The 23,215-nt window shown below is 38.7% G+C and overlaps 1 protein-coding gene across 1 annotated transcript in view; it reads right to left on the bottom strand.

Annotated features, from left to right (window-relative positions):
- EDA2R (ectodysplasin A2 receptor) overlaps positions 1–21,799 on the bottom strand; it is a 147,799-nt gene extending 126,000 nt beyond the window's left edge. Inside the window, exon 1 of the mRNA XM_067023477.1 lies at positions 21,629–21,799. The gene's annotated coding sequence lies outside the window, so the exon portion shown is untranslated. The remainder of the gene's footprint in view (positions 1–21,628) is intronic.
- Positions 21,800–23,215: the final 1,416 nt, after the last annotated feature.

Below are 23,215 nucleotides of genomic sequence, written 5' to 3'. Positions count from 1 at the left end.
CCTGAAATACTACTGAAGTGTGTTTGACAGGAATAATTAACAATTTCTGAGCACTTACCATCCTCCAGGCACTGTTATAAATGCTTTACATATGCTTATTCATTTAATCATTACAACAATTCTAGGGTTTAAGAGTCTATTCTATTCTAATCTTACAGACAAAGAAACCAAAATGCAGAGGTTATCTACACTGCTAGCAAACCAAAGAATCAGGATTCAAACACAGGTGGTCTCAATCTGAGTCCACACTTGTAACTACAACACTACAACTGTGGCTTATTAAAGGGCAGTAAATATCAACCCGGGCTGGAGTGGGTGTGGAACAGAATCTCTGGAAAGGAGTTATATAGACTTTGAATATTCCTTCCTCACTTCACCCTACCCCTCTGGATCCACCATTCTGGATATTCTGAGATAACCGTTGGCTGAGAATCTTTTATCAGCGTGAGTGTATGTAAAATACAAGGGTATTATGTCATTAAAGTTATGGTTAATAAGATGTATTGTGGGTCTAAGCTCCATAGGGAAAGAAGTAGAGCCACACAGGATTAATTGACTCAGAAGAAGTACCAGGGTAATCAGACTGGTGTTAAAGAGGAAGAAAATACATTGAGTAGGAACCAAAGAGAAAGCTAGAAGGATAAAGGATTGTGGTGCAAGGAAGAAAACATCATTTAAGATTCTGTAAGTGGATCAATTCCAGGTGATGACAAGATCCAAAGGGTACCCTGAAATCCATATGATATTCATTTTTCTTTTTTAATAGCCATATCACACTGCTTACTCTTACTGAACTTTATGACAACAAAGACTCCTAAGTTAAACTTTTCACCCATACTGGGCTATACCATACCACTTTCAACCTGAATTTAGACAATTGTATTTTTGGATTCAGATGAAGAACTTTACTTTATAATCATTACTGTATTTGTCATAATTAGATCAGTGTGTGGACATAATTTTTTGACCCTCTTTTGTCATCAAGCTTATTTTCTCTTCCTTCCAGCTTCATAATATTCCCACATTGGACATACATACCTTCCAGACCTGCCTCCAAGTAGGAATGAAAGGAATATTAATCAAGCAAGTTAATTAAAGAAAAAAATCTGTCAGTACCATCCATGTGCAAACCCCTATATTAGATGCTATTGAAGGGTACAAAATAAATATTGAATCCACTAATTAACAAATGTCATGATAAGTTTCACTCTGGGAGAAGTGTCAAGAGATGAGGCACTGACATTTCTTAACTGCCTACGATGTGTTAGCCAGTAAACTAGGCAAGTTACCTATGATAGCTCATTTATTTGTCACAATAACTATATGTGACATATATGAAAACTAAGGCTTACAAGTGAATAAACATTTTAAAGTCATGAAGATACCTAAGGCAGCCCAGGTACTTGAAACTAGTTCTTTCTGGCCCTAATGTTCACCTTTCTTCCATTACAGCACAGGAGGGAAGATAAAATGCCTGCATTTGGGCAGCTCACATCCTTAATTTAAAAAATAATTGTTCTTTAATTATTTCATATAAAAGTTTTAAGGGATAAATTGTCTCTGCCCCAAGAGAAGTGACTACCCATCTTTGACAAACTAGGAGTCAAGTGTAGTAATTAAAAACACTGATTATGGAGTCAGATAGCACTAGATTCATCTATCAGACATAAGTTAAGTGCTTACTATGCATTGGGGACAATACATAGATATAAACAAACATATGAAATCCCTGGTTTTATGGAGCTTATAGTCTGGTAGTGGAGAAAGGCAATAAATAAGTCAACAAATTAAGAGAACTTTAGAAAGATATCAACTACAAGAGTGAAAGAATGAAAGAAAGGTTGGAAGGGAGGGAGATAGGAGAGAGAGAGGAAGGAAGGAGGAAGGAAAGAAGGAAGGAAGGAAGGAAGGAAGGAAGGAAGGAAGAAAAAGAAAGAAAGAAAGAAAGAAAGAAAGAAAGAAAGAAAGAAAGAAAGAAAGAAAGAAAGAAAGAAAGAAAGAAAGAAAGAAAGAGGAGGAAGAAAGAAAGAAAGAAAGAAAGAAAGAGGAGGAAGAAAGAAAGAGGAGGAAGAAAGAAGGAGAGAAAGAAGATAATGAAAAAAAAGCAGGGTCAGGGAAAAAAACAGTGATGGGGTATGTGTATATGTATGCTATTTTAGAGGCAAAGAAAGCCTCAAAGTGACGTCTGAATTGAGATTCAAATACGTGAAGGAGTCAGCCATGAGAATAAATCTGGGGGAATAGAGTTCCTTACAGAGGGAATAGAAAGTGTAAAGACTGTGAGGTGGGAACATATTTGAACTATCTGAGGAACAGAAAGAAATATTATATTGAGCAAGTTAAACCTGGTTCTCATCATCATGTGTTTGTTAAATTCATGGCTCTCTACTCTGACTCTAGCCCACTGGCTCAGCAAGAAAGCCAATGGGCTGGAGCAGGATGCAGGGAGAGGGGGAGTTGTACTAGATGATATTTATGATGTAGGCAAGAATTTATTTTTCCTCTTCTGTAAAGTGGGGATAATAATAGTACTTACAAGGGCTAGAGCAAGGAATAAATAAGATAATGCATGTTAAGAGCTTGATCCAAAACTGGCACATGGTAAGTGCTCAAAAAAATGATACATGCCATTATTGTTATTATTATCAGGCTGACAATGCCTAGTTTTGCCACACAAGTGGCAAGGTTTGAATTAGAGGCATGACTTGGTGAAGGAGACTCTTGTGAAGCAGGCAGAGACCAGAGCATTAGCAGAGATGAGGCAGCCAGAAATAGGAAGTAAGATCTGCATCTTTCACTGGCAAAAACAGACTGGAGTGATGTCATATAGAATGACCCATATTTGGGATGGGGAAGAAAGACTGGAACATTGGCAACATGGCTGAAGACTACTACATCATGATGGTTCACAGGAGGATGGGCTCTTTCCTGAGAATTAGGAGGCTTTATCTTCTCATCTGTAAAATAGGAATAATAACCACCTCACTGAAGTGATAAGATTAATGAAAGCACCTTGTGCACACTTGACATGAAAGAGGGACGGAAAATATTTTTTTTTTTGTATTCTTCCTGCTTCCTCCCATCCTCGGGATGAAAAAAAAAGGCCAGTTGTCTATTGTCAAGAACTGGTGTTCATGAAGGAGCACCTTGGGGCTATAGAACTCTGTTGTTTATATGATATATGCCCCACAGATGTAAATCACAATTACTAGATGACATTTAAGACAATTGTTTCATACTTCCTCTGTTCTCATCCTCATTTGTTTATTAAATTTATGTCTTTCTACTCTGACTCTAGCCCATAGCTCTGACCCTACCAGAATTAAGAGTTCTCCCATACTTTCTGCTTTCTGCATTTGGGCCCCTGACTTCCATACATTTTGATTTTCCATGCCTCTCTGGTCCTCTGTGTCTCCTTATTGTTTAGAGGGAGGATGATAATTTCCTGGCCCTAAAGAATCCACCTTCACTCTTCCTTCCATACTGAGGCAAGGAAGTAAGAGAATGGAATGTGTGCATCTGTCTATACATGGTCCCCACCATCAGAACAGGGCCACATTGTCATTGCCTAAATGTTAATTGCCTGGAATCCATCTAACAGGGAAGTTCACTCAATGTTAAGCCTTCCCATCTCACAGTCTCCAAACATACAAATAGATTTATTTACTTGTTTGTTTACTTACTTACTTATACTTAAGTAAGTAGAGAGGTGTACGGGAAAAGACTTCTTTGGTAATTCTTTCCTGAAGCCAAAAGTAGTCTACACTGCAAGGAAGAGATGAGCTTAAATGTGGAGAGATTAGTAGGGCTAGCTTCCACCAAAGTAAAGAGAACAGAGCCAGGAGGAATGATGCAAGAGGATACACATCATTTATCTACTTCCTGGAGCTATATAAGGTATAAACAATAAGTAATTACAAAGCACTTTGGATTAGGGTATTCAGTTTGTGTCTAACTACTGGCTGAACCTCCTTTCTGCCCTCCAGACCACAGGTAATTGACCTTGGCTCGAAATATCTGGAAAAAGAAATTAACCAGCTGTGTCACTGGTACCTGGGAATGTATGTTGACACAAACCAGAATATTAAAGAAAAAAGTGCATTAAATACACTATTCTGGGTTGACTGAAGCTTGTGGTTTGATAGCTTTACTCTGGGCTCCAACAAACAGATCCCCAGTCCATCAAACATCATTGAGGAAATTATAGCATTTTGAGTCTGAATAAGGAAAAGGTTTTCTATAAATGCATTGTTTTATTTTCCTGTACCTCACTTAGGCTTTTTAAGTACAGTGTTGATATTTGCTTGCTAAGATTGTTGAAAGTGTTTATAAGCAATGTTCACTTTGATATGGAACTCATGTCAGTATGATGACAAAGGGTCTGCTGTATATCATCTTGTGAGGAGATGCAGGAAAGAAAGTTCAGGAAAAGATGAAATGAACTGGATCCTTATAAAAGAGGGAAAATGGTATGTAAAACACAAATTTTACAATTCCAGTAAGAAGTGAGAACTGGCTGAAGATCAGGATATACTGGAAATTAACCACCAGGTTTTGGGGGATTACATATAATCTAAGCTGTCTGCCAACTTCAAAGAACAACTCTCTTGGTATAACCCTATTAGCTGACACTCAGGGCAATGTAAAATTTCTCCTTGCCCTTGAACTCTTCTTGCCAGAACAGATGAAGGGCCCTTTGAAGAGAAGATAGTCACTTTCCCAGGTCTGAGAAAAGACTGTGCTTCAGGGGTCTCACTGCTGTTACAAGGCAATGGTGCTGGTATCCATTTTTGGGAAGGCAATTTTGCAATATGTAGTAAAAAATGTTAGAAACATTCATGGGCTTTGATCTAGTAATCCGACTTCTGAGAATCCATTCTAAGGAACCATAGAAAAGGTAGAGACATACTTTATGCATAAAGATGTTCATTACAGTGGTGAGGTTTATAATAGGAACACATTACAAACAATTTCAATGTCCAATAAACCTGTTCAGGTTTAAATGAATCATAGCTTGATGCGGTATTATGTAGCTATTAAAATGATGTTTACATGGAACTTTAAAAGCAAGATTAGAGTATATTTCTCACATAAAGTCATATAACATCACACAAATATACATATAGTATGAATGCAACTATGTAAACAGTAATATATAGAAAACAGATTAGAAGAAAACATATCTAAACATTAATGATGATTATCATTATTTAGTAGGACAGTGAATGATTTTTATTTCTTTCTTTAATTTTTGTATTTTTCAAATTGTCTGTGGTGAGCATATACAGATCTTAAAATCCGGGAAAGAAAGGCTGTCTATATATATCAGTTTTAAGGAAAACAATGAAGCAGAGACCTTCAAGACAGCAGAGGAGTAAGACATGTAGATCACCTTCCTCCCCACAAGTACATCAGAAATAGATCTACATGTGGAACAACTCTTACAGAACACCTACTGAATGCTGGCAGAAGATCTCAGACTTCCCAAAAGGAAAGAAACTCCCCACGTACCTGTGTAGAGCAAAAGAAAAAAGAAAAAAAAAAAACAGAGACAAAAGAATAGGGACAGGACCTGCACCACTGAGAGGGAGCTGTGAAGAAGGAAAGGTTTCCACACACAAGGAAGCCCCTTCACTGGTGGAGACCAGAGGTGGCAGTGGGGAAGCTTCATAGGCACAGAGGAGAGCACAGCAACAGGGGTGCAGACAGCAAAGTGAGAGATTCCCACACAGGGGTCAGTGCTGACCAGCACTCAACAGCCTGAGAGGCTTGTCTGCTCACCCACCAGTGTGGTTGGGGGGTGGGAGCTGAGGCTCAGGTTTCAGAGGTCAGACCCCAGGGAGAAGACTGGGGTGGGCTGCGTGAACACAGCCTGAATGGGGATAGTGTGCTACAACTAGCTGTGAGGGAGTCCGGGAAAAAGTCTGGAAGTGCCTAAGATGCAAGAGACCATTGCTTCAGAGTACGTGAGGAGAGGGGATTCAAAGCCTAAAAGCCTAAACAAGGTCCAGAGATGGGTACGAGCCATGGCCATCAGAGTGAACACCAGATACAGGAATGAAATGCTAAGGCTGCTGCTGCAGCCACCAAGAAGCTGGTGTGCAGGCAGAGGTCACTATCCACACCTCCGCTCCTGGGAGCCTGTGCAGCCCGCCACTGCCAGGGTCCCGTGATCCAGGGACAACTTCCCCAGGAAAACACACGGCGCACCTCAGGCTGTTGCAACATCATGATGGGCTCTACTGCCAGAGGCTTGCCCCACCTTCCATAACCCTCTCTCCCACCAACCCGTATTGAGTGAGCCAGAACACCTAATCAGCTGCTACTTTAACACTGTCCTGTCTGTGGTAAGAACAGATGCCCTCAGGCAACCTACACTCAGAGGTGGGGACAAATCCAAAGCTGAACCCAAAGAGCTTTGCAAAGGAACAAAGAAGAGAAAGGGAAATTTCTCCTAGAAGCTTCTGGAGTAGCAGATTAAAACTCCACAATCACCTTGATGTACCCTGCATCTCTGGAATCTGTGAATAGACAATAGAGCATCACAAAATTGAGGTGATTGACTTTTTGTGAGTTTGTATGTATAGCTTTGCTTTTACCATTTGTCCTAGGGTTCTGTCTGTCTGTATTTTTGTTTATTTTTGGATAGCTTTTTAGCACTTGTTATCATTGGTGGATTTGTTATTTTTTGGTTTTGTTGCTCTCTTCTTTCTTTCTTTCTTTTTCTAAATTACTTTTCAATTGTTTTTAATTTCAATACTTTTTTGATTTTTTGATTTTAATAAATTTAATTTAATTTTGTTCTTCATTTCTTTCCTTTTACCTCCCATTTCTTCTGAGCTCTGGGGCTGATAGGGTCTTGGTGTACCAGCTGGGTGTCAGGCCTGTGCTTCTGAGGTGGAAGAGCTGAGTTCAGGACATTGGTTGACCAGAGACCTCCCAGTCCCACGTAATATCCAACAGCAAAAGATCTCCCAGAGATCTCCATCTCAACACTAAGACCCAGGTCAACTCAACGACCAGCAAGCTACAGTGCTAGACACCATATGCCAAACAACTAAAAAGACAGGAACACAAACCACCCATTAGTAGAGAGGCTTCATAAAATCATAACAAGGTCATAGACAACCCAAAACAAACCACCAGATGCAGTCCTGTCCACCAGAAAGACAAGATCCATCCTCATCCACCAGAACACAGGCACCAGTCCCCTCTACCAGGAAGGCTACACAATGCACTGGACCAACCGTAGCCACTGGGGGCAGACACCAAAAACAACAGAAACTACAAACCTGCAGTCTGTGTAAAGGAGACCCCCAAACACAATAAGTTAAGCAAAATGAGAAGACAGAGAAACACACAGCAGAAGAAGGAGCAAGGTAAAAACCCACAAGAACAAACAAATGAAGAGGAAATAGGCAGTCTACCTGAAACAGAATTCAAAATAATGAGAGTAAAGATGATCCAAAATCTTGGAAATAGAATGCAGAAAATACAAGAAATGTTTAACAAGGACCTAGAAGAACTAAAGAGGAAACAAACAATAATGAACAACACAAAAAATGAAATAAAAACTTCTCTGGAAAAAAATCAATTATAGAATAACTGATGCATAAGAACGGATAAGTGACCTGGAAGATAAAATAGTGGAAGTAACAACCACAGAGCAGAATAAAGAAAAAACAAAGAAAAGAATCGAGGACAGTCTCAGAGACTTCTGGGACAACACTGAATGCATGAACATTCGAATTATAGGGTTTTCAGAAGAAGACAAAAAAAGGAACTGAGAAAATATTTGAAGAGTTTATAGTTGAATACTTCCCTAATATGGGAAAGGAAATAGTTAATCAAGTCCAGGAAGCACAGAGAGTCCCATAGAGGATAAATTCAAAGAGAAACAAGACAAAACACATATTAATCAAACTATCAAAAATTAAATATAAAGAAGAAATATTACAATCAGCAAGGGAAACACAACAAATAATATACAAGGCAATCCCCATAAAGTTAACAGATGATCTTTCAGCAGAAACTCCGCAAGCCAGAAAGGAGAGGCAGGACATATATAAAGTGATGGAGGGAAAAACCTACAACCAAGACTACTGTACCCAACAAGCATCTCATACAGATTCAATGAAGAAATCAAAACTTTACAGAGAAGCAAAGGCTAAGAGAATTCAGCACCACCAAACCAGCTTTACAACAAATGCTAAAGGAACTTCTTTAGGCAGGAAACACAAGTAAAAGACCTACAATAACAAATCCCCCCAAATTTAGAAGATGATAATAGGAACATACATATTGATAACTACCTTAAATGTAAATTGATTAAATGTTCCCACCAAAAGACAGCGACTAGATGAATGGGTACAAAACCAAGACCCGTATATATGCTGTCTACAAGAGATCCACTTCAGACCTAGGGACACATACAGACTGAAAGTAAGGGGATGGAAAAAGATAGTCCATGCAAATGGAAATCTAAAGAAAGCTGAAGTAGCAGTTCTCATATCAGATAAAATAGACTTTAAAATAAAGACTATTACAAGAGACAAAAAAGGACATTACATAATCATCAAGGGATCAATCCAAGAAGAAGATATAACAGTTGTAAATATTTATACAACCAACATAGGAACACTACAATAAATAAGGCAAATGTTAACAGCCATAAATGGGGAAATTAGTAGTATCACAAAAATAGTAGGGAACTTTAACACCCTAATTTCACCAATGGACATATCATCCAATATGAAAATAAATACGGACAAACAAGCTTTAAATGACACATTAAACAAGATGGACTTAATTGATATTTATAGGACATTCCATCCAAAAACAACAGGATACACTTTCTTCTCAAGTGCTCACGGAACATTTTCCAGTATAGATCATATCTTGGGTCACAAATTGAAATCATATCAAGTATCTTTTCTGACCACAATGCTATGAGACTAGATAACAATTACAGGAAAAAAGCTGTAAAAACTAAAAACACATAAAGGCTAAACAATACACTACTAAATAACAAAGAGATGACTGAAAAAATCAAAAGGAAATCAAAAATACCTAGAAACAAATGCCAATGAAAACACAATGATACAAAAACTATGGGATGCAGCAACAGCAATTCTAAGAGGGAAGTTTATAGCAATACAATCCTACTTCAAGAAACAGGAGAGCACAGAGAAGATGGCAGAAGAGTAAGTTGCAGAGATCACCTTCCTCCCCACAGATACATCAGAAATACATCTACACGTGGAACTGATCCTATAGAATACCCACTGAATGCTGGCAGAAGACCTCAGACCTCCCAAAAGGAAAGAAGCTCCCCATGTACCTGGGTAGGGCAAAAGAAAAAAGAATAAACAGAGACAAAAGAATAGGGACAGGACCTGCAAGTGGGAGGGAGCTCTGAAGGAGGAAAGGTTTCCACACACTAGAAGCCCCTACATGGGCGGAGACTGTGGGTGGCAGAGGGGGAAGCTTTGGAGCCATGGAGGAGAGCACAGTAATAGGGTGCGGAGGGCAAAGCGGAGAGATTCCCGCACAGAGGATTGGTGCTGACGAGCACTCACCAGCCCGAGAGGATTGTCTGCTCACCCACCGGGATGGGCGGGGGCTGGGACCTGAGGCTCGGGCTTCGGTCAGATCACAGGGAGAGGTCTGGCAGCACGAACACAGCCTGAAGGGCTAAGTGCACCATGGCTAGCCGGGAGGGAGTCTGGGAGAATTCTGGAGCTGCCTAAGAGGCAAGAGACTTTTTCTTCCCACTTTGCTTCCTGGTGCACAAAGAGAGGGGATAAAATGTGCTGCTTAAGGGAGCTCCAGAGAGGGGCACGGAGCTGCCGAAGAGACACGAAACTTTTTCTTGCCTCTTTGTTTCCTGTTGCGTGAGGAGAGGGGATTAAGCCTGCCAGGTAAAGGAGCTCCAGAGATGGGCATGGAGCTGCCAAAGACACAAGAGACTTTTTCTTGCCTCTTTGTTTCCTGGTGTGTGAGGAGAGGGGATTAAATGCGCTGCTTATAGGAGCTCCAGAAAAGGGTGCAAGCCACAGCTATCAGCATGGACACCAGAGATGGGCATGAGATGCTAAGGCTGCTGCTGCTGCAGCCAGCAAGAAGCCTGTGAGTGAGCACAGGTCACTCTCCATACCTCCCCTCCCGGTAGCCTGTGCAAACCGACACTGCCAGGGTCCTGAGTTTCAGGGACAACAACCATGGAAGAACGCATGGCCTGCCTCAGACTGGTGCAACATCACGCCGGCCTCGGTCACTGCAGGCTCGCACCACATCCATGCCCCTCCCTCCCCCCATCCTGAGTGAGCCAGAGACCCTGAAACAGCTGCTCCTTTAACCCTGTCCTGTATGAGCAAAGAGCAGATGCCCTCAGGTGACCAACAAGCAGAGGCAGGACCAAATCCAAAGCTGAACCTCAGGAGCTGTGCGAACAAAGAAGAAAAAGGGAAATATCTCCCAGCAGCCTCAGAAGTAGCGGATTAAAGCTCCACAATCAACCTGATGTACCCTGCATCTGTGGAATACTTGAATAGACAACGAATCATCCCAATTGAGGAGGTGGATTTTGGGAGCAAGATATATTATTTTTTTCCCCTTTTTCTCTTTTTGTGAGTGTGTATATGTATGCTTCTATGTGAGATGTTGTCTGTATAGCTTTGCTTTCATGATTTGTCCTAGGGTTCTAATCGTACCTTTTTTTTCCTACTTTCTAAAATTTTTCTTCTTAATGATTATTTTTTATTTTATTTTATCCTAATTTATTTTATCCTCTTTCTTTCTTCCTTTCTCCCTTCCTTCCCTCCTTCCTTCCTTCCTCCCTTCCTTCCTTCTTCCTTTCTTTCTTACCTTCCTTCCTTCTTTTCTTTCTTTCATTCATTCTTTCTTTCTGTCTTTCTTTCTACTTTTTCTCACTTTGATTCTGAACTATGTGGATGAAAGGCTCTTGGTGCTCCAGCCAGGAGTCAGGGCTGTGCCTCTGACGTGGGAGAGCCAACTTCAGAACACTGGTCCACAAGACACCTCCCAGCTCCACATGATATCAAATAGCAAATATCTCCCAGGCATCTCCATCTCAACATCAACACCCAGCTTCACTCAACGACCAGCAGGCTACAGTGCTGGACACGCTATGCCAAACAACTAGCAAGACAGGAACACAACCCCACCCATTAGCAGAGAGGCTGCCGAAAATCATAATAAGGCCACAGACAACCCAAAACACACCACCAGACGTGGACCTGCCCACCAGAAAGACAAGACCCAGCCTCTTCCACCAGAACACAGGCACTAGTCCCCTCCACCAGGAAGCCTACACAACCCACTTAACCAATTTTAGCCACTGGGGACAGACAACAAAAACAACAGGAACTACAAACCTGCAGCCAGTAAAAAGGAGACCCCCAAAACAATAAGATTAGCACAATGAGAAGACAGAAAAACACACAGCAGATGAAGGAGCAAGATAAAAACCCACGAGACCTAAAAAACGAAGAGGAAATAGGCAGTCTACCTGAAAATAATTCAGAATAATGATAGTAAAGATGATCCAAAATCTTGGGAATAGAACAAGAAAATGCAATAAACATTTAACAAGGGCCTAGACAAACTAAAGAGGAAAACAAGCAAAGATGAACAACATAATAAATGAAAGTAAAAATACTCTAGAAGGGATCAATAGCAGAATGACTGAGGCAGAGAACAGATAAGTGACCTGGAAGATAAAGAAGTGGAAATAAATACTGCAGAGCAGAATAAAGAAAAAGGAATGAAAATAACTGAGGACAGTCTCAGAGACTTCTGGGACATCATTAAATGAAACAATATTCATATTATAGGGGTCCCAGAAGAAAAAGAGAAAAAGAAAGGGACTGTGAAAATATCTGAAGAGTTTAACATTGAAAATTTCCCTAATATGGGAAAGGAAATAGTTAATCAAGTCCAGGAAGCACAGAGAGTCCCATACAGGATAAATCCAAGGAGAAACACGCCAAGACACATATTAATCAAACTATCAAAAATTAAATACAAAGAGAACATATTAAAAGCATCAAGGGAAAAACAACAAATAACACACAAGGGAATCCCAATAAGGTTAACAGCTGATCTTTCAGCAGAAACTCTACAAGCCAGAAGGGAGTGGCAGGACATATTTGAAGTGATGAAGGAAAAAAACCTACAACCAAGATTACTCTAACCAGCAAGGATCTCATTCAGATTTGATGGAGAAATTAAAACCTTTACAAACAAGCAAAAGCTGAGAGAGCTCAGCACCACCAAACCAGCTTTACAACAAATGCTAAAGGAACTTCTCTAGGCAATAAACACAAAAGAAGGAAAAGACCTACAATAACAAACCCAAAACAATTAAGAAAACGGGAATAGGATTATACATATCAATAACTACCTTAAATGTAAATGGATTAAATGCTCCAAGCAAAAGACAAACACTGGCTGAATGGATACAAAAACAAGACCCATTTATATGCTGTCTACAAGAGACACACATCAGACACAGGGACACATACAGACTGAAAGTGAGGGGATGGAAAATGATATTCCATGCAAACGGAAATCAAAAGAGGCTGGAGTAGCAATTCTCATATCAGACAAAATAGACTTTAAAATAAAGACTATTACAAGTGATAAAGAAGAAGACTACATAATGATCAAGGGATCAAAGAAGAAGATATAACAATTGTAAATATTTATGCACCCAACATAGAAGCATGTCAATACATACGGCAAATACTATCAGCCATAAAAGGGGAAATCACCAGTAACACATTCATAGTAGGGGACTTTAACACCTCAATTTCAGCAATGCACAGATCATCCAAAATGAAAATAAGTAAGGAAACACAAGCTTTAAATGATGCATTAAACAAAATGGACTTACTTTATATCTATAGGACATTCTATCCAGAACTAACAAAATACGCATTTTTCTCAAGTGCTCATGGAACAATCTCCAAGATAGATCTTATCTTGGGTCCCAAATCAAGCCTTGATAAATTTACGAAAATTGAAATTGTATCAAGTATCTTTTCTGACCACAATGCTATAAAACTAGGTATCAATTACAGAAAAAGCTCTGTAAAAAATACAAACACATGGAGGCTAAACAATACACTATTTAATAAAGAAGTGATCACTAAAGAAATCAAAAAGGAAATCAAAAAATACCTAGAAACAAAAGACAATGGAGACACGATGCCCCCAAACCTATGGGAAGCAGGAAAAGCAGTTCTAAGAGTGAAGTTTATAGCAATACAATCCTACCTTAAGAAACAGGAAACATCTCGAATAAACAACCCAACCTTGCACCTAAAGCAATTAGAGAATGAAGAACAAAAACCCTCAAAGTTAGCAGAAGGAAAGAAATCATAAAGATCAGATCAGAAATAAATGAAGGAAATGATAGCAATGATCAATAAATCTAAAAGCTGGTTCTTTGAGAATATAAACAAAATTGATAAACCATTAGCCAGACTCATCAAGAAAAAAAGGGAGAAGGCTCAAATCAATAGAATTAGAAATGAAAAAGGAGAAGTAAGAACTGACACTGCAGAAATACAAAGGACCATGACAGAGTACTACAAGCAAATATATTCCAAACAAACTGACAACCTGGAAGAAATGTACAAATTCTTAGAAATGCACAACCTGCAAAGACTGAATCGGGAAGAAATAGGAAATATGAACAGACAAATCACAAGCACTGAAATTGAAACTGTGATTCAAAATCTTCCAACAAACAAAAGCCCAGGAGCAGATGGCTTCACAGCTGAATTCTATCAAACATTTAGAGAAAAGCTAACACATATCCTTCTCAAACTCTTCCAAAATATAGAAGAGGGAAGAAGGCTCCCAAACTCATACTACGAGGCTACCATCACCCTCATACCAAAACCAGACAAAGATGTCACAGAAAAAGAAAACTAATGGCCAATAACACTGATGAACATAGATCCAAAAATCCACAACAAAGTACTAGCAACCAGAATCCAACAGCACATTTAAAGGATCATCCACCATGATCAAGTGGGGTTTATGCAAGGAATGCAAGGATTCTTCAATATACGCAAATCAATCAACGTGATACACCATATCAACAACCTGAAGGAGAAAAACCATATGATCATCTCAATAGATGCAGAGAAAGCTTTTGACAAAATTCAACACCCATTTATGATAAAAACCCTGCAGAAAGTAGGCATAGAGGGAACTTTCCTCAACATAATAAAGGATATATATAACAAACCCACAGCCAGCATTGTTCTCAATGGTGAAAAACTGACACCATTTCCACTAAGATCAGGAACAAGACAAGGTTGCCCACTCTCACCACTCTTATTCAACATAGTTTTGGAAGATCTAGCCACAGCAATCAGAGAAGAAAAAGAAATAAAAGGAATTCAAATTGGAAAAGAAGAAGTAAAGCTGTCACTGTTTGCAGATGACATGATACCACATGTATAGAATCTTAAGGATGCTAACAGAAAACTACTAGAACTAATCAATGATTTTGGTAAAGTAGATACAAAATTAATGCACAGAAATCTCTGGCATTCTTATACACTAATGATGAAAAATCTGAGAGGGAAATTAAGAAAACACTCCCATTTACCATTGCAACAAAAATAATAAAATATCTAGGAATAAACCTACCTAAGGAGACAAAAGACATGAATGCAGACAACTATAAGACACTTATGAAAGAAATTAAAGATGATACAAATAGGTGGAGAAATATACCATGTTCTTGGATTGATTGGAAGAATCAACATTGTGAAAATGACTCTACTACCGAAAGCAATCTACAAATTCAATGCAATCCCTATTAAATTACCACTTGCATTTTTTACAGAACAAGAACAAAATATTTCACAATTTGTATGGAAACACAAAAGACACCAAATAGCCAAGGCAATCTTGAGAACGAAAAATGGAGCTGGAAGAATCAGGCTCCCTGACTTCAGACTCTACTACAAAGCTACAGTAATCAAGACAGTATGGTCCTGGTACCAAAACAGAAATATAGATCAATGGAACAGGATAGAAAGCCCAGGGATAAACCCATGCACATATGGTCATCTTACCTTTGATAAATGTGGGAAGGATATATAATGGAGAAAAGACAGCCTCTTCAATAAATGGTGCTGGGAAAACTGGACAGGTACATGTAAAAGTATGAAGTTAGAACACTCTCTAACGCCATACACAAAAATAAACTCAAAATGGGTTAAAGACGTACATGTAAGGCAAGACACTAGCAAACTCTTAGAGGAAAACATAGGTAGAACACTCTATGACATAAATCACAGCAAAATCCTTTTTGACCCACCTCCTAGAGAAATGGAAACAAAAACAAAAATAAACAAATGGGACCTAATGAAACTTAAAAGCTTGTTTTGCACAGCAAAGGAAACCATAAATAAGACCAAAAGACAATCCTCAGAATGGGAGAAAGTATTTGCAAATGAAGCAACTGACAAATGGTTAATCTCCAAAATTTACAAGCAACTCATGCAGCTCAATTACAAAAAAACAAACAACCCAATCCAAAAATGGACAGAAGACCTAAATAGACATTTCTCTGAAGAAGGTATACAGATTGCCCACAAACACATGAAAGAATGCTCAACATCATTAATCATTAGACAAATGCAAGTCAAAACTACAATGAGATATTATCTCACACCAGTCAGATTGGCCATCATCAAAAAATCTAGAAACAATAAATGCTGGAGAGGGTGTGGAGAAAATGGAACACTCTTGCACTGCTGTTGGGAATGTGAATTGGTACAGCCACTATGGAGAACAGTATGGAGGTTCCTTAAAAAACTACAAATAGAACTACCATGCAACCCAGCAATCCCAATACTGGGCATATACCCTGTGAAAACCATAATTCAAAAAGAGTCATGTACCAAAATGTTCATTGCAACTCTATTTACAATAGCTAGGAGATGGAAACAACCTAAGTGTCCATCATCGGATGAATGAATAAAGAAGATGTGGCATATATATACAATGGAATATTACTCAGCCATAAAAAGAAATGAAATTGAGTTATTTGTAGTGAGGTTGATGGACCTAGAGTCTGTCATACAGTGTGAAGTAAGTCAGAAAGGGAAAGACAAATACCATATGCTAACACATATATATGGAATCTAAGAAAAAAATGTCATGAAGAGTCTAGGTGTAAGTTGGGAATAAAGACACAGACCTGTTAGGGAATGGATTTGAGGATATGTGGAGGGCTAAGGGTAAGCTGTGAGAAAGTGAGAGAGTGGCATGATCATATATACACTACCAAACATAAAATAGATAGCTAGCGGGAAGCAGCTTCATAGCACAGGGAGATCAGCTTGGTTCTTTGTGACTACCTAGAGGAGTGGGATAGGGAGGGTGGGAAGGATGGAGACGCAAGAGTGAAGAGATACGGGGATATATGTATAACTGATTCACTTTGTTATAAAGCAGAAATTAACACACCATTGTAAAGCAATTATACTCCAATAGTTATTAAAAATATAAAATATAATAAAATAAAAATAATAGAGAGCCCAGAAATAAATCCATGCACTTATTGTCAATTATTCTACAACAAAGTAGGCAAAAACATAAAATGGGGAAAAGACAGTACCTTCAATAAGTGGTTCTGGGAAAACTGGAGAGTTACATGAAAAATAATAAAATTATAACATTTTCTCACATTATATATAGAAATTGAAACTCAAAATGGACTAACGATATAAATGTATGACTGAAAACCATAAACTAAAAGAAAACATAGGCAGTACACTCTTTTACATAAGACACAACAATATTTTTTTGTATCTGTCTCTTCATGCAAAGATAAATACAAGAAAAAATTAAACAAGTGGGACATAATTAAACTTAAATGCCTTTGCTCAGCAAAGGAAACCATCAACAAAATTAAAAGACAGCCTACTGAATGGGAAAAGCATTTGCAAGTGATATGTCCAATAAGGGATTAATATATAAAATATATAAATGGCTCATATAACTTAATCTGAAAAAACCCAAACGACCTGATTTCTAAATGGAAAGAAGACCTGAATAGACATATTTCCAAAGAAGACATATGGATGGTCAACAGGCACATGGAAAGATTCTCAAAGTCAGTAATAATCAGGGAATTGCAAATTAAAGCCAAAATGAGGTATCATCTCACAAGTGTCAGAATGACTATCATCAAAAAGACCACAAATAACAAAACTGGGTGAGGATGTGCAGAAAGGGGAACCCTAGTAGTAGGAATGTAAATTGGTACAGCCACTGTGGAAAACAGCATGGAGATTTCTCAAAAACCTAAAAATAGAACTACCAAATGATCCAGTAATTCCATGTCTGAGTATATAGCTAAAGAAAACAAAAACACTAATTTGAAAAGATATATGCACCCCAATGTTCATAGCAGCATTATTTACACTAGCCAATATATGGAAGCAATCTAAGTGTCCATCAACAGATGAATGGATAAAGAAGGTGTTGTATATATATATATACAATGGAATATTACTCAGCTATTAAAAAACAGTGAAGTCTTGCCATTTGCAACAACATTGATGGATCTGGAAGGTATAGTGCATAGTGTATTAGTGTAATACGATATGAAGAGAAAGAAAAAAAACTATATGTTATCACTTATATGTGGAATCTAAAAACCAAAGTGAATGAATAAACAACAGAAACAGACTCAGATGTAGAGAACAAATGAGTGGCTACCAGTAGGGAGACAGAAGCAGGGAGGGGCAAGACAGGGGTAGGGTATTAAGAGGTACAAACTACTACGTAGAAAATAAATAAGATAGAAGGATATATTGTACAGCATGGGGAATATAGCCAATATTTTATAATTTAAATGAGTGTAATCTATAAAAATATTGAATCATTATGTTGGACACCTAAGACTAATATAATATTGTAAATCAACTATGCTCTAAGATAATTAATTAACTAATTAATTAGTTTTTTAAAAATAAAATAAAACTGGGATATCACATTCCCTTCCTGTTCTTTCTCTGTCTTTTTGCCAGTTCATATCCCCTGGATATTTAAACATTAGAAATCCTCAAGTCTCAGGCCTCTGCTCCCTTTTCTTCTGGGTCTGTATTCTCTCCTTGGGTGATTTCAACCATGTTCTTGGTTTCATCAAGAAAATTTAACTAAAATTAATGTCATCCATTGCAAGAGGCATTATTATTATTTTATGTATCACCAGGAAAGCAAAAAATGTTTCCAATTAAGTTATGATATCTAAAATCATCTATTTGCACCCCCAATTTTTTTTTATCTTTGTAGTATTCCAAACTCAGAAAATGATACCACCATTCACTTAGTTGTTCAAGATAGAAACTAGGAACCTGGGACTTCTATTCTCTCTACCTCGCCACCTCCTACACTCGTATCTAATCAGTCTCTATGTCCTATTACTTTTACTTCCTAATTAATCCCTTAATATGCTCCTCTCTCTGACCCTCACTTTCACAAATCCAATAGAACTCACCATCTCTCTTGCCTCATTTACCTCAAAAGCATCCTAACTTGCCTCCCCAATCTTCTGATATGCTATTCAGCAGGCAGAGTGATCTTTTCAAAACCCAGATTTGACTATGTCACTTCTCTGATGAAAACTCTTTAACAGCTTCTCATTAATCTCAAGAAAAAGTCCAAATTCTTTCTGTGGCCTATAAAGCTTCTGCCCACCTCTCCACCCTTGTCTCATGGCACTCTGTCCTATGTTTCTCTACATGCCAACTACACACTGGTCTTCTTTTTGATTCTCAAATACATCACCCTCCTCATTGCCTCAGGGCTTTGTACACATGCTCTCTCCTCTGCCCATACTCTCTTCCCTCTCTTTATCTAATTAATTCCTCTTCATTCCTCAGCCTTCAACTCACACATCACCTCCTCAGGGAAGTCTTACATGACCCCAGATTATGTGCTCTCATAGCACATTATTATTCTCATTTTCACAATTTAAAATTTTGATTAATTTAGTATGTGAATCACAGCGTAATACTGAGCTTGGTACTTGAATGAAAGTTGCATGAAGGCAGGGGCTTTGCCAGGGACTGACCTAGATGCTATATCCTCATCACATAGCATAATGCTGGGAACAAAGTAGGTACTCAGCATTTGTTAAATGAATGGATAAATTGATGATATATAAGAGTTAAGGTAGAAAGAGGAATCAAAAATTATAGCCAGGTTTCTGGCTTTGGTGACTAAGTTGGATGGTAGCACTTCAGATATGAGGCGAGGGTAAAATGATTAATTTGGTTTTAGAAGAATGAGTTGGAGTTCCTTGTGAAATATATGGTAGACAGTTTGATATATGAGTGTGGAGTTGGGGAAAAGAGCCTGGGATGTGGACATAAATTTAATAGCCATTAGCTCCAGGTGTTGAAACTGAGTGAGGGGATGAGATTATCCAGGGAATGAATGTGAAATAAGAAAGAGAGAAGGCCAAGGACATATCTTTGTAAATAAGGATTAGACAGAGGAAAATAAACCATAGAAGAAAATGGATAAGGAAAGGACAGAGAAACTAAAGAAAAATGAGAACACTATGGTACCTTATAGGTCAACAGGGTTAAAAGTAGGATAAGGGTCAAAAGAATGTCTACTAGCTTTGCCAATGAGAAGGACACTGATAGAATGCTTAGGGAAGTGAGTGGATAGGTGAAGCAGAAAGTGAAAGTTTTGAAATCCTGAATAAACAGCCCTCTTCTTGAAGCCTGCTGAGAAGAGAAGGAAAGAAGGTGATAGCTGGAGAGAGAACAGTGTCAAGGAAAACTTTTAGTTTTCCTTTAACACCTGAGAAACCTGCACAAGTCTGAATGTTAATAGGTCAAATTACAATGAAGTTATCCTTCTATAAATGAGATTGGGTTGCCAAATATGCAATTTGTTCCATGACACATGTATTCAAACCCAGGCTGGATACAGAACCACCTGAGGATTTCTTTTCTCAACTCTAAAATGAGAGTCAGGGTTAGACTGACTCTAGTCAGTAAGTCAGGGTTTAACCCACGTTTCCATAAGGTCCTTTGCACAAGTCCATCATGGCATAATGAAAAGAGCACTAGGCCAAGAATCCGGCAGACCTGGTTCTAGAATCCCAAATCAATCACTAACCAGGACAACCTTATATATGTTATTCAGCCTGTCTCTGTCCCAATTTTCTTTATGTGTAAACCAACCTCATAAAATCATAAGGAGGATCAAAGGACAGAATAGATGTTGAAATTGTAATAACATGATACATATATATATACGTATATATGATATGATATATATATATTATATGATATATATATATATATATATATATATATATATGCACTATAATGCTGCCAAGGGTTACTAAACTCTTGGGGAAGCCATCAAATTATTTTTAGTAATAATAAGCATACATTATATGATTAGTATAACAAATTTGAGTTAATAAACTCATTTTGTAACAACCCTCAGAGGTAGGCATTGGTATTATCCCCATTTTACAGATGAGGAACTGAAGCACAGACAGGTTAAGATGCTTGCTTAAGGTCATCCAGCTAGGGATCTTAGTAAAGATATGAAACCAGAGAGTCTGGCTCTAAAGTTTTGCATAATCATTATGGTATGGTATCTTTGGCTTAGTACTTAATCGTTTTTTTTTGTTTTTCAAATAACATAGACATTTATTTTTCCACGCAAAAAAGATCTAGTAGTAGGCTGTTCAGGGCTGGTATGGTGACTCCATCATCCTTAGCACATGGTTTTCATCCTTAAGGTCACAAGATGGTTACTGGAACTCCAGTTGTTACATCCATATTACAAACAGTGAGAAGGGCAAAAATGGCACATGCTACTTGCCATTTTTTTAACATCTTTATTGGAGTATAATTGAGTTACAATGGTGTGTTAGTTTCTGCTTTATGACAAAGTGAATCAGCTATACATATACATATATCCCCATATCTCCTCCCTCTTGCATCTCCCTCCCACCCTCCCTATCCCACCCCTCTAGGTGGTCACAAAGCACTGAGCTGATCTCCCTGTGCTATGTGGCTGCTTCCCACTAGCTATCTATTTTACATTTGGTAGTGTATATATGTTCATGCCACTCTCTCACTTCGTCCCAGCTTCCCCTTCCCCTTCCCCATGCCCATTTCTTCAAGTCCATTCTCTACATCTGCGTCTTTATTCCTGTCCTGCCCCTAGGAGAAACTAATCTTTTAAAGGAAGGATCACCAACTCTTTTGGAAAAATCTGATAAAAGCTTTGGACCTTCTCTCCCCCGAAATACACAGAAATTCACACGTATATGTTTTTACATACTATTTCAAGAAGCTCACTAACTGATCTTTACCACTCCCATAAATCCCTGCCGTGTGGCTCATATAGGTATCTCAGATTAAAACTCCTTCCTTTAAAGTCTAAATTCCACCAATCTTAAACTCTAATTTAGCCTAAATCTTGTCATAACAGCCCAGTTCTAGAAACAAATAGGGATCAGGTGAGGCTCTCATGCTACACTCTACCGCTGCCTACTGGACTGTCTGCTGTAATGACAACAACATCGCCATACCTGTAGCTTAGAGACCTCTTTAAATTTTCCAAAGCGCTTTCACAAGAAGGTGCTGTCACAGCTCAGGGATCCAAAACCCCAAACTCAGCGGCCAGCGCCCCGGGTCCATCCTCCAGTCACTGCTACCGAATCCTTCCCGTCATCCTCCACAGTACGGCGGCGCGTGGAGGCGTCGCCGCCATTTTGGCTTCTCCTACTGTATGCGTCAGCAATAGCTAGGGAGACCAGCTTTTAGGATTCAGCAGAGGGCGCTGGAGTACATCTTTCGAGGTGGAGCCTGTGGTTAGCCAAATAGACAGAAACCTCAGCTTTCTGACCTGTTCTTTAGGGATTGGGCCACATGTTTTCTTCTCAGACAGAATAAGCTTCCTTAGCACGCACTCCCTCTAACCCTCTTACCACTAACCATTCTTGGCCTTCTCACCAAGGGATGTTCTTTTGTTTGTCTGTTTTTAGTAGTAAAGTTTGCAAAACTCTGTAGTTACAAATGTGGGAAAAACAAAGCTGTCCCCCCAAGAACACAGCTTAACACCTCCTCTTCTGATCTTTCATTTTCTTGCTCTTCACACTTTCTATGCCCATTCCTGTAGTCGTTTTTTGCTGATCATACTTAAGTTCAAAACCAGGGAGTAGTAATCAAGGCACTAGACTGAGAATCAGGGCAGACCTTCAGATTTAAACTTTGTCACTTTATTAGCTGTGTGATCAGTTCACGTGACCTTTCTAGGGTCTCAGACCATAAAACAGAAAGGGTTGATTAATATTGGAGGAACTTTATGAGCCTTTTGTGACCTGCTAGGATTCTAAGAGTCTTCTCTTTTCTTTACACTTCAAAGCTAGGCTACCCCTACCTTAATTCTCAGAGCAACATCTCTAAAATAGGATTGCACACCCTTGTTTAAATCCCCTAATCCTTCCCTTTTGCCCATGAGAAAGCTCAAATCCCATATTGTGACATTAAAGGCCTTCACAATCTGGTTTCTTCTTCCCTCTCTGACCTCCACCTTTGCTGTTTTACTCACAAACACCACAGTTTAGGTGACATGGCTCCTATTGCCAAAACAAAATGGGTTAGATGCTGATTTAATCTTCATCCTAACATTGTCAGAAAGTGCCATAATTATCTGTTTAGTTATCTTTCCCCCAGTCTAGGCTGTGAGCTCCTTGAAGACAGGAACCACTGCTGTATCTCCAGCTCCTACAACAATGTGAGACACTTTGTAATTGTTCAATAAATACTTGTCTAACAAATTAATGATTATATGTTGCTGTGTCCCCAATACCTGTCACCATGCCAGGCATATAGTAGGTGTTCAATGAATACTGAAACTAATTTGCAAAATATCATCAGCCTCCGCAATATCTCTTTCATCTTGTTCTTCCTTCTTCAGTACCTTGTCAGGCACTAACCATTTCTACCTGGATTATGTGGAAGCCTTTTAACTAGTTCCCCATACCTAGTCTTTCTCCCATTAAGAGAATTTTCCTTAAAATACAATTCTGCAATACTATTATTCCAAAATCGTCCAGGACTTTTTATTGCCTACATGATTAAGTCTGAACTCTTTCACCAGGCAATCAAGACCC

Source organism: Kogia breviceps, chromosome X (assembly GCF_026419965.1).
Source record: "Kogia breviceps isolate mKogBre1 chromosome X, mKogBre1 haplotype 1, whole genome shotgun sequence".
NCBI lineage: Eukaryota > Metazoa > Chordata > Mammalia > Artiodactyla > Physeteridae > Kogia > Kogia breviceps.
The sequence above is the reverse complement of the archived record's forward strand: the minus strand, read 5'-3'. Positions and strand labels throughout refer to the sequence as shown.